At 40.0% G+C, this 5,394-nt stretch overlaps 1 pseudogene; it reads left to right on the forward strand.

Annotated features, from left to right (window-relative positions):
* Positions 1-4,091: 4,091 nt before the first annotated feature.
* LOC113879606 lies at positions 4,092-4,884 on the forward strand (annotated as a pseudogene).
* The last annotated feature ends 510 nt before the right edge of the window (positions 4,885-5,394 follow it).

Below are 5,394 nucleotides of genomic sequence, written 5' to 3' on the forward strand. Positions count from 1 at the left end.
GCACTCTTGACAGAAGAACTCCACAGCCATATAGCAGCTAAGAGTCATGCAATTCAGTGAATTCACAAGATAAAACGTAAACCAAATTTTTTTTTAGAAAAGCATTGTGAAACCTAGTAACGTAGAGAAAATAATAATGTAAGATGGGCAGATACTGTAAATGTTCTTACATTACAAAAATCATAGCAGTATGTTATGGAATTTCTGTCAAATGCTCCATCACACCAAAACAGAGCCAAGTTGAAACATTCTCTCTATACTGCCTAGTGTGATGACATTCAGCTATATGATTCTGATTTTATAAAAATTAAGCATGCTTGGACATCTTCTTATGCCTTTAAAGTGTTCCTCGTACAGTCTCTCTTGGTTTGTGGTTTAGTCGCTAAGTCATGTCCGACTCTTGTGACCCCATAGACTGTAGTCTGCCAGGCTCCTCAGTCCGTGGGATTCTCCAGAGGATCTTCCCGACCCGGGGATCGGACCCAGGTCTCCCGCATTGCAGGCAGATTCTTTTCCAGCTGAGCTATGAGGGAAGCCCTAACATTCTCTATTAACAACTCAATAAAATTTAAAAATGTGCATGTGCACATTGTTCTCAAACAATGTTGTTTTTGAGTTGCCAAGTCGTCTTCTACTCTTTGTGACCCCATGAACTGCAGCATGCCAGGCTTCCTTGTCCCTTACCATCTCCCAGAGTTTGCCCAAGTTCATGTCCATTGAATCGGTGATGCCATCCAACCATCTCATCCTCTGTCTCTTTCTTCTCCTTCTGCGTTCAATCTTTCCCAGCATCAGTGTCTTTTCCAGTGAGTCAGTTGTCTGCATCAGGTGGGTAAATATTGGAGTTTCGGCATCAGTCATTTCAATGAGTATTCAGGTTTGATTTACTTTACGATTGACTGATTTGATATCTTTACTGTTCAAGGGACTCTCAAGTCTTCTCTAGCACCACAGTTCAAAAGCATCAATTCTTCTGAGCTCTGCCTTCTTCATGGTCCAGCTCACACATTGATACAGGACTACCAGAAAGGCCATAGCCTTGACTATACGGACCTTTGTTGGCAAAGTGATGTCTTTGCTTTTTAACAAAAAAAAGATTTGTTTGCTTGTCTAGATTTGTCAGCTTTCCTGCCAAGAGGCAGTCGTCTTCTAATTTTATGGCTGCAAGCTCCATCCTCAGTGATTTTAGAGCCCAGAAGAGGAAAGCTGTCACTGCTTCCACCTTTTCCCCATTTATTTGCCATGAAGTGATAGGACCAGATGCCATGATCTTAGTTTTTTTTTTTTTCAATGTTGAGTTTTAAGCCGGCTTTCTCAAACTCTGGCTTCTTTTTATTAAAGGTGTTTTCCCTTCTCTCCATAAAATTCAGAATGATTTATGCTTCTTGATAAATACAAATCATTATTTACACAACTGCAATACTTTTCCCCCCTCTGAGGAATTAACATAGGGACAATAGTTATTTATCCTGTCTGTGACAAAATCCAACACAGTTGCATGTGATTTGGAAAAAAAAAAAAATGGCATTGAACTTTGAACTGATTTGATTGTAGGAAAATTGACGCCAAAATTTGTTCTAGAAAAATATGTAATTGAAAAAAAATACTCAATGGAAATATGTCAGATGTGTAGGTAAGCAGGGATGAATAATGGAACTACTGAATCTATATTATTAGTATGTAGTCTGTAAATTGATAATTAGTGTGATTGATGAGAAAACCACTAAAAAAATTCTTCCTAGAAAATATTTTCCAGGATATCTTTTTTCTTTGGTGTGTGAATTAATAATGTATTCTTTTTTTATGCAGACTTTGACAATTCAACTGTCCATTTCTCTGTCTTGAAGGACTCTGACTGACAACTATCTATTATAGTAACCTTGATCACTTGATTCAGCAATGCTGAACTTGCAAAATATAAACAAACTCTAAATCTCCTTTCAAATTTGCATCCATATCATTGCCTTCTAAATTCAGTTTGTCTAATATGTATTTATACTACACTGCATACTGACATTTCAAACTCTTTATCGGGTAAAGGCTGAAACTAAAACTCAGAAGTTCTTTTGTTTTATGCATAAAGTAACAACATTAGTGGAAACAATAGAGTGATTACTAGAGACAGTATTAACTAAAAACTGTTTGGTTTGAAATATTGGATAGAGTGCATAGCAGGCACAAAACCCCCTAACTTCTATTTTAATATTGATGTTTATACTGCATATGGAGAGTGTGTATGGAATATTTTCAGAAGTACCTTTAAAAGATGACAGAGCAAATTTGTATTTTGGTAGCACATATTTCACCATTTCCTTTGTTAAAAGACAAGTCATTTTCAAGGTCACACTTCAGCAACAACCAAGTTAAAATTAATTTTTTTTTCCAGAAATGGCAATTAAGCAGCTGTATAATTATTTCTTACAAGAGAGAACAATACATCCTGAAACGAATTTCTCCTACAAAGATTCAAACTGTATGATTATTAATGTTTATAAATTCATATATGTTTATATAATTTTGTAATACTTATATGCATTTTTATAATAATGTTTATATTTGCATCATGCAACCAATTTTAAACTAAAGTATCATCATGCATATGCCATATGTTTCTGTGCTTCCACATTTCACCTGATAGAAGGACCAGGCTTCCATGAATTTGCACACCTCCATGTGCAAGTGACGTGATGATTTAGCCAAATTCTACTTAGAGTTCCTATCAGAGAGCAGCGAGGTGAGATAGCAGAAACAGAAACATAAAAAAGGAATTAGGGCTGAGTCACTGTGAGTGACATATGACGTGGTCAGTGGAGGGCCTGGAGAATCACTGGCGCTGCCTCCCTGCCCTGTCAGGCTCCAGTCCCTAAAGCCTAGCCACTGCTGACTGTGGGCAGAGGTGAGAAAGCAAAAGTCTTTTGTGGGAATTCAAGCTGTGCATGAACATGGTGTAGTGTACTACCATCCTCACAAGAACCTGATGGTGTGCTTCCAGGGCCAGCATGGCACTGATACCAGAGGAGGTACAGGGAACCCCTATAAGAACTCAGAATATTCAAGAAGCATCAGCTCAGCGAGAAGACTTTCTCTTGGTGAAAATACTGGACACATGGGGATGCTGAGAATCAGCTAACTCTAATCTCTCTTCATCATGATGGAGAGTTTTTCCTTCTTGAAGAAAAGATGGTATACTTTCTGTATGGCATAACAGAAGTGGAGATCCCTGAATATCCAGAAACAGATGAAACTGCTTGATAAACTGGGATTTGGTTAGAGGCAGGTGGAACTAAGCTCACAAATCTTCAGAAATCAACTTTCAGGGACTTCCATTAAAAAAAAAAAAAAAAGCCTTGAGAAATGGTTGAAGCTACAAATCAAATCAGTCATTTCAGTTGCTCAGTTGTGTCTGACTCTGTGACTCCATGGACCACAGCACGCCAGACTTCCCTGTCCATTACCAACTCTCAGAGCTTGCTCAAGCTCACATCCATTGAATCAGTGATGCCATCCAACAATCTCATCCTCTGTCCTCCCCTTCTCCTCCTGCCCTCAATCTTTCCCAGCATCAGGGTTTTTCCAATGAGTCAGTTCTTCTCATTAGGTGCCAAAGTATTGGAGCTTCAACTTCAGCATCAGCCTTCCAATGGATATTCAGGACTGATTTCCTTTAGGATGGACTGGTTTGATGTCCTTGCAGTCCAAGGGACTCTTAAGAGTCTTCTCCAAAACCACAGTTCAAATGCATCAGTTCTTCAGTGCTCAGCTTTCTTTATAGTCTAACTCTCACATCTATACATAACTACTGGAAAAACCATAGCTGTGACTTGATGGACCTTTGCTGGCACAGTAATGCCTTTGCTTTTTAATATGCTGTCTAGGTTGGTCATAGCTTTTCTTACAAGGAGTAAGCATATTTTAATTTTATGGCTGAAGTCACTATCTGCAGTGATTCTAGAGCCAAAGAAAATAAAGTAGAACAAGAAAATCAAGTAGAGCATGTAAGGATCAATTTGCAGCAGACAGGTGCAACTGTGTGGCCATTGATAGGAAGTATAGCAAATTATTTGTTTCATTATAATGTTTCTGTATAATCCCATCAAAAAGCACTGGCAGTCTTAGGAAGGGCTCTCCCTGAAATGTGAGCCAATAAAGATAGGTGAGGGAAAAGACCAGCTTTGGAGACTCCTTTGAGAATAGTTGAAGGGGGTTGTAGTTGAAGCCTGTGCTATTGTTTCTCCTAAGGAAGCAGATAGAGAAAGGCATTTTTAAGTTGATGCTGGGGCCTCCAAGCTAAAGAAGCAGAGCTGTTTTAGACTGCCCTGCTTCTCACCTGGATAACCCCCATGCTGTAAGCTGTTGATTTAAAACCCTAATTATGGAAATTGCCTTAAATTTTGATGACTTTTAATCTGTATGGATAATGGATAGAAGCAAGTGTGCAAGACTAAGACAAAAAAACTTGGAGATTTATGGAGAACAGGTCAAAAGTTGCCACCACAAAATTTTGTTAACTTTAAATGTTTAATTAAATTCCTTGCAAAGCTTGCTTATACCAACAACAGTAACAAAATGTGCTGTAAGCATTTCTGTAGTTAGCTTGTTATGGACCAAAATGAAGGAATGCTCTCAGAAATGGCTGTGGCTGCAGCCACTCACGTGGTTATGGTGATTGAACCAATCATGCAGGATGCCAGCTGGCTCTTCCCTATGAGGGTGAGATGCAGTGTATCAGAGCATTGTGCTCTTCTGCACATGAATTCCATCACTCATCCCACACTGGACATGACTAACTCAGGGGCCCTGGACAAGTGGCCTGCCAGTACGGTGATGATGGAGGGAGACTTGGCTAAGAAGGGGAACTTAAATGTAAAGCTTATGGTTTGCTAGGGTAGCAGTCTAAAGAAAGCATATAACCACTGCTTTCCAGCTGCCTCTCCCATCAGCAGACCACATCACCTTGGTTTCAGTGGGCCAAGCACCCTCCCACAACTCTACTTCTGAAAGCAGTGAAGTGAATAGGACTACCTCTACTCTATGGACACACTGGAGCAGGAGCTGAGCCCAGATACAGCAGTCCTCTGAAACCTGAGGACTTATTCCCATAGCCATTTCCTCACCAGGGAGGAACTGGAGTCAGATAACTGTTAGGCAAAACCAAGCTGAGGCCAAGTCCCATCAGCTTTGGCGCAGCTCACAACCCCTCTGATCTTAGCACTCATACTTTGCTCTGAGCTGTTAAAAATCTTAAATCTTACTTCAGTATCCCTAAATCCAGGAAGGCTACCTTCTGGGTGTCCTGGTGACCAGAGTTGTCCAAGAATATCTCAGCATCCACTTAGTCTCTCACCAGATGCTCCTTGCACTCAGAGTATAGGTCAGGATCCAGGCTGGCCCTCC

The sequence above is a fragment of the Bos indicus x Bos taurus genome, chromosome 21, assembly GCF_003369695.1.
Source record: "Bos indicus x Bos taurus breed Angus x Brahman F1 hybrid chromosome 21, Bos_hybrid_MaternalHap_v2.0, whole genome shotgun sequence".
Classification (NCBI taxonomy): domain Eukaryota; kingdom Metazoa; phylum Chordata; class Mammalia; order Artiodactyla; family Bovidae; genus Bos; species Bos indicus x Bos taurus.